Here is a 12274-nt window from a genome sequence, read left to right as displayed (position 1 = left end):
TCTGCTTGATAAAGAATTGAAAGTTACAGGGAAATGTGATAGGGCAAAGGGGTGTGAGCTAAAGTTATCACCCTGAGGGGGGATTTAGCAAGCCCCCTTTGTTCAGATCGCTTCTCTTTGGAGACAGGGCTGCTTCTTTCCCCTGGAGACAGGGAGGGCTCCTCTCCACTGAGGGTCTTGTAACCTGCTGCAGGCAGAAGGGGGAGGTCAGAGAGTCCTTCCTACACTTTTGTTTTCAGACTCCTTTAGCTTAAAATATTCAATACACAGAGGTGCCATATTTGGGGGTAGTATGCCTTGAACCTCATCACTTGGTATATTAAAATCTCTTGACGTCATTAGTATTTCATTGCTTCTTTATAAAGAACACGAAATGGGCATTTATCAGTTTATCCCAACTTCTAGCTTCTGTCTGTTTTTCTTAGCCTAAATTGTAATTGGGATTGGGATCATTGTAATTTTCTTCGTAACTTCTCGGGTGATTTCACAAGAAGCTATAAGAACATCAATATATATTAATGGCAGTTGCGCCCCCAATTTTGAGATCTGTTTACATGTTTTTGATTCTTTAAGTTCAAATCATGAATGTACTGAACTAATGAATAATTAACTGTTCTTGAGAAAAAAAACCTCCACATAATAGCAAATATTAACAAAGGATCTGGTCATGGCACATGCTGAAATTCAGGTAATTATGTTCTTTGTTTTGAAAAAAAGTTCAAAATGCCACGTAGATGCTCAGTCCAGGAAGGAAAAGGCTTTACAGTCTACTTTGTTCATGAGATGCTGTAACAATAAACAGAACTGCTATTCTGGAAGCATCTGTTAAACCAATTACATGGCAAATTTTCAAGTTCTACAATGGGTAGGGGAGGTTTGTAATTGGTGAAAACTTTGATAACCAAGAGAAGACAGGATCTAGAGAAGAGAGCAGGTGATGAACAGAGCACGTGTGAGCAGGATTTGGATGGTGTCTATGTTTTATTGCAACCTGGAAATTAGACACTTTTACATGCAATTTTTTTTTTCACGTAACAGTTCCCAAATAAACAGTTAAAGTGGTTTTAGGTGATTAAAGCAATATAGAAGATTAGTTTTGTTATGTATAATCACCTTTGCTTCTCCTTTATTGATGAAAAGAGCTTTTCTCAGCGGGTTGTGTTATCTATTTTAGATGTTGCCTGATCTTGTTTTTTAAATGTAAATCAGCTTTTTAATCTTTTTTTATGTAAATTTGATAGCCGGTACCAGCAATTATTCTGCTTTGTTGCTGCTCCCTCTTTAGAACTGTCTCTGTTTTATGTTTAATTGTCCTAATTGTCCAAATTTGAATAAACCTGGAGAACAGCAATGGAGATCATTACTTGTTTTTAAATTTACAAAAAGGTTTAAGCACTCCTTCCTGAACTTCCCTTTAATTCTTTACACTGTTAATTATGATCTGGGAGATTGGAAAACCTTGTTACTGTCCCCAGAGCTGCTACTCCAAATTGTGGGTTTGTGTATTTTTGTTTTACTACTTTATATCAGACTTCTCCTTCTTCGGAACTGATAGAAAGCTCATCAGAGAAAATTTACATTCACTTTTTAATCAGTGTAGGATTTTAGCAAGGGGGTAGCTGCACGAAGATGTACATTCTGTACTTTTAGAGGTTGGAGCCGGTAACTAGAGTCCAGGAAAGAGAATTCATCCATTTCATTTATCCATCTATCCTCCATCCATCAATCTATCCTCCCACCCACTCATCTATCCACCCCTCTAGCCATCAATTTATGGAGGGCCTGAATTGGATGACACATCAATTCAATGAGATTATGTTTTGATTTAATAATTTTTTAGAAAATGAGTAGATTAGATTCTAGGTCAAAACTGACTGAATTTGAAAGTTGATTTATTGCATAAGATAATTGGAAAAAACAAAAACAAAAGAAGGACACCAAGGGGAGTCTTATCTCTGTTTATTGAGGTTCCTTGCAGCTTGGGGTTTTATGCTTTGGCTCAGATCAAGGCCTTGGTGAGGAGGTAGGGCACTTGATCTAGCCGCTGAGCCTGAGACCCAGGTGTGTGACCCATCTATGGCGGGCCCACCGACGTCCAGTATGTCTCCCATACACCTGTGTCCCGTACAATGTCTTCTACCACCACTCGAAAGAGAAGCCACCTTCTCAGGTGCCCTCAGTAGCTAGAGACACTTGGATAGAGCAAGGAGGAATGTTAATTTCTGGTCAGTCTGATGCGCCAGTTGCCAGTTGGTGGGCTTAGATGTCAGTGAGAGACATTCTTCTTATCATATAGGCAGTCACATAGAGCTACACAGAGAACTAACTTGACTGGTTTTTGTGACCTGATCTCTTCCGGATTGCCTCAAGAGACAGCGTTGGCATGACTTGGACAAGTCACTGACACCCTCTAAGGTTGATTTCCTGTCCTGGGAGGCCAGGGGTAGGAATAATTCTCCAGGGTGCAATCTAAGGAGAACAGACAAGTGTCAGTATTTTAAAGGAGCTCTATTATCATACACAAGGTCAGATCAAATGAAAATGAAATGTTCTCTTGTAAGCATCCCTGAGTTTCGGCAACTGAATTCTAGTCATGCTTTGTATTCGCAGACAGGAAATGTCTATTCAGAAGGAATGAATAATAGATAAGTACTTTCTTTGCTTTACACCTAGTTATAATTCTACAACTAACATAATATTAAATGAGTTCCCTTCTTCCCAGTGATGTTTCATATTTGAGTTACACACTGTAACCTCAAAACTCAACAGTGTGAAAAATCCAACAGCTGGGGAAAATGTATCTTTAATTTTCCCACCAATTTCCCACCCTCTGCCCTCTTGCTCCAGATTATCTGCCCAGTTCTTAGGCAAATGCTATGTTCTAAGCCCCTCTGTTCTCGTAAAGATGAGGGACCCCAGCCAGTCTTAGCTCCAGCTTTTCAGATCCCGTTTTTATTTGGTGGGTTTTAAAACCAAGGTTTATTTTCACCGTGGCATGTCAAATACCTCATTCACTGAGTCGTACCTCAAATAAATTTAACAAAATTGTTTTTGAAACTGCATGTAGTGTTCATTTTTAGTGTTAGATAGCTCATGAATTATAATTCATGTTTAGCAGAAAATAGTAATAAAAACTTAGGCTGGTGCATAAGAATTGTAATAAAAACTTAGGCTGGTGCATAAGAATTGTAGACGCAGTATTAATAGTAAGAATAAAGAGAACCCAAATCAAAGAATGACATAACTTTGGGAAGAAACCATAGACATAATTTCATTCACTGTTCATTGAAGAAGTGAGGCGACAACAGTTCTGGGAGATGAAGTGACTTGTTCAAGGTCACACAGCTGGTTAGCTCCAGAATTGGCCCTAAACCTCATAGTTTTTGGCGCCTGGTCCAGCACACTTTCCATCACAACATGCAGCCTCTTAGTTTGTTGGTTTTGGGTCAGAAATATAATTAACACAGGGCTGGAAGCCTAGATTATGAGAAAGTTGGAGGGGAATCTAATGAAAATCAAGCTGTACGGAAGTCCTAGGCTGTCGAGCTGTTTTATGATATATTCATGGTGTCTGGCTGCATTTGGAGTTTGGCGAGTGGTTCTTCTTTCCTCTTTGACCTGCTGGTTCTCTTCCTCAACTGGTGATTGAAGAGTGTACAGAGAGGGCACAAATTCTTGCCGAGTGGTAAAAGTAGCACAGTAACAAATAACGATAAACAAACAGGTACAGAAAGAGTAAACAAAAATACTGACGAGAGGAGCACAGTAATACCGGAAGTGCTGTTGCAAGAGTTCCGTTGGGAGGTGATGGAGCAGGTGGGTGGGGCGCGCTCGTCCTGTAAGTTGTTGTGATCAACAAGGAAAAGTAGTGTTTGGTGTTGAAGGGGAGCAGAGTATGCCGCCCCACAAGGGACCACTTTAGCGTGCGGATGACTTAGAGCTGAAGGCAGTCCAGAGCCAGCAGACTCAGGAAGAACTTTTACTTACCCCGTAACTGCCTTAAAGAATTTAGATAGGGGGCCTGGCCCAGAAAGAGAGCTATGACCAGAGATAACTTTTTTTTTTTTAAATCTGAAAGACTTGCTTGCATGGCAGGACAAACATCTGATTAGCAAACATCAGCTCTTATTATCTTTCTGGAAATTGCCCCCAACCCCACACACACTTGGAAGGCCCATGCCCCTATCCCATTCCCTAGCTCAGGATGGCATCTAAGCCTCAATTCTCTGACTGCCACTGAGTCTCATATCTTTGGGGGTTCTCGTATTACAAAATTAAATTTATTTTTCTCCTGTTAATTTGTTTTATGTCAATTTAGTTATCAGACGAGTCAAAGAACCTAGAAGAGAAGAAGAGAAAATCTTTCTGCCACGAGAGTGTCAAATGATAATATAAAGCATGGCTGCTCAAAAACCAAGATGATATGGGTAGAAAGGGGGAAGGGTTTAGGACTCTGATGCAGACCCATTGGCCACACCTGAGATGCAATGAGCATAGCATGAAATGCAACAGAGACCTGAGGGATTATAAAGTAACACCCACTTCACATAGAAACCTATTTAAATATGTATAGACAAGTATATGTGTATGCATATAGATGTATAGGCATGTATGTATGTATGTGGGTTTGGTTTCCATTCTGCTGTGTGGAATTCTTTAGTTGTATTTGTAGAGACATTGATAAAGAACATCCCCAGAAATCTGAGATGCCAAGTGAATCTTTTTAACAATTACATTCAAGATACTAAGAGAGGCAGTCTAGGAAAGTAGCCCTCTTAAGAATGGCTCATTCCTCCCTGGTTGGGACATCCATTACCCCTTTCTTCATCCCTACCNTCTTTTTTTTTTTTTTTTTTAAGATTTTTTTATTTGAGAAAGAGTGAGAGAGAGAGAAAGAGTGAGTGCACATGGGGGGAGGGGCAAAGGAAGAGAGAGAGAGAAAATCTCAAGCAGTGTCTGCACCATTCATGGAGCCGCACACGGGGTTTGATCCCAAAACCCTGAGATCATGACCTGAGCTGAAATCAAGAGTCAGACGCTTAACCGACTGAGCCACCCAGGCACCCCCATCCCTACCTACTCTTGAAGAAGCTTCTATGCTTATGTCAGTCAGCATTTGTGTAAAAATTATCTTCCAATATCTCTCTTCAATGGTGATTTGGTGGAGAGAGATGAGGAGGCTGCTGTCTGGCTCTGGTGACATGTCTCTCCCAGAATCACCTGAGGGAAGCCATTGTATCAGAGTGAGAATGCTGGAAGTTTTGAGTCCTCCTAGACATGACCATTCTTTGAGTTGTTGACTGATACTACCAATTCCACTGACATCAGAATGTCATCATTTTATTTGACTTGATATATATATATATACTTCTAATTTACATTTACATACTATTTTACACTTCTATTTATTCATTTTAATTTCTATTGACTTAATTATTTGCGTTCTCTATCCTGAGAAGTTCCTTCGTGATATCTAGTAACCTGGTTGGCGAATTATAATCAGAATGCTGTTTGGTGAGCGAAGAGTAAAAAATTCAGAGTCAGACGAACTACCCCTACCTCACAACTGACTACATCACTCTGATGACCAGATAGTGGAATCTCCAAATTCAGTACCCTTGTACATCAAAAGTATGAGTTCCTTCGGAGTGGAGAAATTGATACGGAACAAAATTGATGAGCTATACGTGAAAGGCAAAATGGCCAAAGACGACCAAGCCCTGCTCCCTGGAGCCCATGACTACGTTTCCTTGGACGGCAAGAGGGGCTTCGCATCTGCAGTTAAGATTATGGACGTGGATAATCCAGGTGGGCCCTTCGAAGCAGAGAACTCTGGTTGAAGTCAAAGACATGCAGTGGAATAGGAGGCAAGAGAAGAAATCCAAGAGAGAGACTCCAAGTGCGAGAAGGGCTTGAAGCGCTGTTACCTGCTCTGAGCACAGGGAGCGGCCTGCAAGGACTGAAGAGAGATCTTGAAGAGCTAAGGACAGCCCCTGGCTGACAGCCAGCGAGCAAACAAGGACCTCAATCCTACAACCGCAAGAAATGAAATTCTGACAACTGAAAAAGCCTGGAAGTCGATTCTTCCCCAGAGCCCCCAGAAAGGAATGCAGCTCTTGATTTGGTCTTGTGAGACCTGGAACAGAGAAAAACCCTTGAGCCCTGCTCTGCTCAGACTTCTGACCTGCAGAAGTTACAAAATCATAAATGAATGTTGTTTTAAGCCTGTAAATGTATGGCGATTTGTTACTGTAGCAATAGAAACCAAAACACTATGTTAGCATGTTCGAGTTCAATCTAAGAAAATAATCTGAAAAAATAACACAGTTGTGTGTGGGAACACACAACCCAAAACAGAATTCAAAGGACAAGGACAGTGAAAGCCCAGATAAGGTCATTCAAACACCGACTGTTATCTGTAAGATAATGAAAAGTAAACATGTGGTTCTTTGCATAATTTTGATCAAAGGAATATAATATGTTTTGCACACATTTGGAGGAAAACCGGCTGCATTAGGATTCTCATTAGGGAAGAACTGGTGTCAACTGGGGACCAGGATGTGGAACCACTCCCTATGTTATGGTGACAAGAAGATGGATGTACAAATCTAATTTGGGCAAGTGAGCGAGCAGTCACGGAGTGCCCAGCAGAAGGTAGAGGGCACCTCAATCGACATAGTTGGTTGAAACTGGGATGAAGTCAAAAGAAAAAGGAAAAGAGAGGACTTTTTGTGCTCATCTGGCACTTTCAGCTGGCACACATCTGCTGGCCCCTCCCGTTGGCTCCAGTCTTGGACATATGAGCAGGGCCTGGTCCATCCACGTATTTTTTCCTCTCTTGCCATAGAGATTGTTTCCAGATGTGACAAAAAGGTGGTCCAAAGAGTGCCAGGCCCTTCTCTGGGACTGTTGTGAGGGCAGTGCTCTAGACGGGTGTTGCTAATTGGGCGGAAGAATGCTCAGCCTACCTGTGGGAGGGGCATCTCTGGAATGACGTCAGCACAGACAAAGTAGAACTGAGAAGAGGGAGCGAGACAGACACCCGTCACCATCTAGATCCAGTGAAGCCTCTGCGTTTTACCCTGGACTTTTTCAGTTGCTTGGTTTAAGGTAATTGGAGGTGGATCTTTGTCTCTCGATACACAAAGAGTCTTCACAAAACAGTTTGTGTCAGTGCAGATGACTTGCAAATCTCCTTACTTCTCTAGTAACCCATTTCCAGTTGCCTTTAGAACATCTGCACTGGAGTCAGTTTCTGACACGAGACTTGAATGTGTTTAAAACTGAGCTCATCGTGACCTTTACCATTCGTTAGGACACTCTCCCCACGCACCTGACCTTGTCTCTTTTTCTGTTAGGGTAGGAGACACTGTTTGAAGAATAAGCACTTCTTTACTCCTTCTTTGCGTGTCTTCCTCTCCGACACTCCATGTGAATTTGGTGACTCTTCCACCCAGAGTTGGTGCACCACGCTCTGGAAACTATAATTGATCCAGCGATGTGCACATGACCCAATCTGTTTTCTGTCACTTGCAACGTAAATAGTCCTGGCAAATAAAGGTTCTGACATGTCCTGTGCCTCCCTCCAACCAGTCTGTTCATTCTCAGGTGATTTAATTTGGAGAGATATTTTCTATCTCCCTTTTCCTCTTTTCATCTGAATCCACAATATTTTTCCTAATTATAAAAGAAATAAATGTTCAGAGGTGATGTGGAGAATATAAATGGGTGTGTGATAGAAAATACAATTCACTGCTTGTAAGAGTTTATGTGATTAGATGGGGTCCACCTGGATAATCCCTGTCCTTGACCTTAATTACATCTGTGAAGCCCCTCTTGTCATGTTAGGAAACATATTCACATGCTCCAGGGAAGAGGGCTTGCATGTCTTTGGGGGCCATTTTGCCTTTCACGTATAGCTTATCAATTTTGTTCCGTATCAATTTCTCCACTCCCAAGGAACTCACATTTTTGATGTAAAAGGGTACTGAATTTGGGATTTTCATTATCTGGTCACCAGAGCAGTGTATTTGGTTATGGAATAGGGACATTTCGTCAGGCTTTTCTAGAGTTTGCATAAAACATCCCCCCAAAGCAATTTCTGCTCTCTGCGTACCAATCAGCATTCCGATTAAAATTCACCCCCCAGGTAGCTTGGTATCAGAAAGGGACTTCCCAGGACAGGGAATGCAAATAATTGGGTCAGTAGAAATTAGAATATATGTTAAATATAAATGTAAAATAATAAAGAAATTAAATTATAAATATAAATCTATTATCTATAACTATAATTATATAACATGTAATTATAATCTATAATTAGGCCATTGGCATAATATGCTGGCATTTTGGTTTATTTCTCTTAAGTTAGTTTGCTTATGTATTCACTTATTTATTCAATTTTATTTTGGTTTATTCTTATCTGATGCAATCAGACCTGGTGGTTGGTCAGCTCATTAAAATATTCAGTTAACTTGATGTAATGGAAAGCAAATTAGGTTTATAGTAGGAAGACCTCAGTTACTTTGAGCAAATCGCTGAATTGTGACATGGTAGGAAGACGCTGGGATTGAGAGCCAGAGGATCTTGGGTTTATATCCAGCTCTGGCCCTGACTGTGTACCCCTGAGGCAAGGAAAAACTTAACTGAGCAAATGAGTGTTGGCTTCTTTGTCTGTAAGGTGGGACTAAGGCTACTACTTACTTGGCAGGGCGCCACCCACATCGGTGATCACGTGACTAGAGCAGTTGTTACTATGCCCGGCACATAGTAGGTACTCAATAAATGGCAAGAATAAGCGACAAACAAAAAACTTCAGTTAAAGTAGAAATTACAAAAAAATGAGAACCGCATCGTGCAAACATATGGCACATACGTTACAGTCTTCACCCGTCTTTCAAGGTAGGGGTGAGGCTTTCCTTCAAGCACGAGTCTGCGGCATGAAGCTGTGTGGTGTTTCTTGCATTAAACACATTCATAATAGACTGCAGTTTCCTGTTTGCATCTGTTTAAAGTGCAGTGAGAGTGTGAGCCACTTGCAAAGCAACCTGAGTCTAGAATTCCAGAAGTTTATGGATTTTCCCCTCTTCTTTCATGGTTGTGTTTTCCATGTCTGATTGATACAATTTCCCCCAGCAAGCAGCCTTTATCGAGTCTTTCTAAGGATTCAAAAACTTTGTCTTTGTAAAATCAACTCTCCTTCACGTACACACTTCATTGCTTTCCGTAACTGATTAAATCACACGATTACAATAGCAAACACAATGGCATTAACAGGTTTGGGAAAGTAACTGTCTTTACAGAAGGATGAAGGAGTTCACTGCAGAGAAGAATCACAGTGTCTAGAGAGGCCTGTACTAACACAGGTTCAGTCATTCATTCAGCATTTGTTTTGTGACTGCTACATGCCAGGTACTGACTATTACATGTCAGGAACCTGGGAAAATAGGAATGAACGGAACTGATAAAGACCTTTGCCCTCCTGCAGCTTCCATCTTGTGCTAGCGTGTGGTGTGCTGGGACAGCGGTCAGCACATTTCACAGAGGGAATAACACCATTGGTTAATGAAATGAGTTGGTCAGTTTATAAGCACCCCGACCATATTTCCCCGTTCTAATCCTCCTACTTAACTGGCGGTGATTTCAACCTCAACCTCTCTTTGTCCTTTATGCCTTACATCTTTTTGTTGTCAACTTCTCCCCAATTTTTCTCTGCAACGTCTCTTGGCAAATTACAATAAAGAGTCACTTTGTGGGTCTCTCTACCTCAAATATTTTCCTTTTCCAATGCATCTCATGAGCAGATGCTAGAATCATAGTCTTTGAGAAGTATTTTCACCATCACATCTTGAATGATAAGGCAGGTTTCACGGGCACATAACCTGTGCATTCACATAGGGCTCTGGGCTCAGAAGGGTTCCACACTTGGTTTAATACTCTTCTGTCATGGTCTTGAAATGCTTCTTGTTCTTCTTTTAAAGATTTATTTATTTATTTGAGAGAAAGAGGTGAGGGGAGAGGCAGCAGGAGATGAAGAGAGAATTTTCAGTCAGACTCCCTACTGAGTGTGGAGCCTGACACGGGGTTCAATTCCAGGACCCAGAGATCATGACCTGAGCCGAAATCAAGAGATGCTTATTCAACTGAGCCACCCAGGTGCCCCCATGGTCTTGAAATTCTTAATAATTTTGAGCAAGGGGCCCCAAAGTTTTGTTTTGCACCAGGCCCTGAAAATTATGTGGCTGGTCTGCTTAAAAAGTCAATGGTAGATCATTATTTTTTGATTCAATTAAGTCTAAACTTTTCTGTCTAGTCATTAAAGAGAATGCCCACCCACTAAAGAGAACGCTAACCTCCTATTTTAACCTTTTCTTGTTGGAATATTTGAGGTGAGCCAGACCTGCTGCCCCTTGTACGAATTTGACCCACTTCTGCAACTGTGTTGTGGTTTAAGCAGCTCTTTCTGGTGGGAATGGGCCCCATGTTTTCTCTACTCCAACCTGACTCCCCAATCCTTCATAATCTGATTCAGAACTCATTCCCCTCCAACCTGAGTTTGTTCCGTTTCAGCATTAATGGAATTAAACTTTCTAATAAAATAATAATAGTAACTACTCCTCACTTAGTCTTTACTGCAGGCCTCCTTGGCATGGAACTAGGTTCTTTGCATTCATGATCTTATCTTTATATATAGTTCTGTATTTTCTCTCCAGTTATGGGTGTGCTTGGAGGGTCTGACTCTCTGCGTAGACTTCACGTTTTCTGAGCTCGTAGGTCATGTCTTCCTCATTCATTTGTACTCTTCCGGCAATATACACAGGGTGTTTGGTGAAATGCCAGGGCTCTGTGCCTGTTGCCAATTGACTGACAAAATATTAATAAAAGCTGAAAGTGTAAAGTATTGCACTTCTTTCATCTACCGATTTTTTTTTGCAGCTAGCTGCATCCTGGGAAGACTTTGCTGGCCTGAGGACTTTTAAAACTGGTCTGCACCATAACTTGAAGTAATTGTTCTTGTGATTGAAGCTAACAACTATATAATGCCTGCTAGGCATAATGCCAAGACATGATTTGATTTCAGGTTAAATTTGCAGCTAAGTTGATTTTGCAAAATGTGCCCACATGTGCTCAGGCAGTATGAATGCCCTCCCTACCTCCGTTCACCCTCAAAAGTGCGCTTGTCCATAAAGTTGGATATCCTTCACTTGTTGGAGTATTTGACCCTGTGACTTTAATGCTGAGGCTTCCAAGACTAATTAGAAAAAATTGTTGTTGATCAACGTCTGCCAAATGTAAAATGCCATATTCAGATGCCTTTAGGACGTCCATAAAAACAGCCAGAAATGGGGCCATAGTATTTATCAAGTCAAGGGAGACTCATGCCTAATAACAGTGAGCTGTTTTATGCTGTTAAGAAATGAGCAGACCTGTCAGGAGAATGTTCAACATAAGCTAATGTCAAACTTGCTGGAATAACTTACTCACTGCAGGGTTCCCATCTGTGAAGTTGCTGGGGAGGTGGCTGCCTCCACGTGATTCTTCAGATTTGTCAGTTAAATTAGATACCCAAGGGCAAAACCAACTGACAGGGGCATTTTGGGACACTCCTGGAGGATTCAGAATCCATAATCCCATGAGTAGGTCCCATTCACAATTTTGTTCATGCTGATACCAGGGGTCATATCAATTTTATAAGAAAGCAAGGGATAACAAAGAAAGCCAGCAGGTCAGCCATCTCAAGACTGTCGATGGCAATATGCCTAATGCATATTTTGTATGATTAGAGAGAAGGGAATAGCTTTACTTTGTTTTCCAGCAGGAAAGTCCCAGAATATTATCTTGAGAGAAGAGTGTGCAGGTTTTTAGGAGTTGGATGTCTTGTCTGCACCAAGGCTGGCTGTTGTCAGGGAGGTTATATTTATGGGATGCTGATCAAAGTTTTACTAATGCTTCAACATGACGTACATATCACAGGGTAAAAATAGGATACAATAATAAAAAAAAGAGCAAGTTTCTGTTTTGATCTCCCTCAGAAACTGTAAGGAAAGCAACTGTTTCATTTATTCTAGTTTCATTTACTTCTTTTTCATTACTCTCCCCCCTTGCCCCTACCATTTTCCACTAGAGGGCCTTCAGAAGATTATGGGTCTGGAGCAAGGACATCCTGAGTAGAAGAATGTAGAAGGTTTATACGCATGCTGCTCAAAACTGGCCAACCCACACCATGTCCTCCCACCAATATTGATCTTAAGCCTTTGGGACAGTTTGGTAGGTG

At 41.2% G+C, this 12274-nt stretch overlaps 1 long non-coding RNA gene across 5 annotated transcripts in view; it reads left to right on the top strand.

Annotated features, from left to right (window-relative positions):
- The window catches only part of LOC117801130, a 106033-nt gene that overhangs the window by 66366 nt on the left and 27393 nt on the right, over positions 1–12274 (top strand). Inside the window, exons 2-4 of one of the 5 annotated variants that reach the window (XR_004623586.1) lie at positions 5460–7110; positions 10936–11003; positions 12125–12267. The exons of 1 other annotated variant lie outside the window; for it this stretch is intronic. This is a non-coding gene — a long non-coding RNA (uncharacterized LOC117801130). The remainder of the gene's footprint in view (positions 1–5459; positions 7111–10935; positions 11004–12124; positions 12268–12274) is intronic. 3 more of the 5 variants (XR_004623590.1, XR_004623587.1, XR_004623589.1) reach the window with 3 other exon arrangements.

Source organism: Ailuropoda melanoleuca, chromosome 2 (genome assembly GCF_002007445.2).
Source record: "Ailuropoda melanoleuca isolate Jingjing chromosome 2, ASM200744v2, whole genome shotgun sequence".
Lineage (NCBI taxonomy): Eukaryota > Metazoa > Chordata > Mammalia > Carnivora > Ursidae > Ailuropoda > Ailuropoda melanoleuca.
The sequence above is the reverse complement of the archived record's forward strand: the minus strand, read 5'-3'. Positions and strand labels throughout refer to the sequence as shown.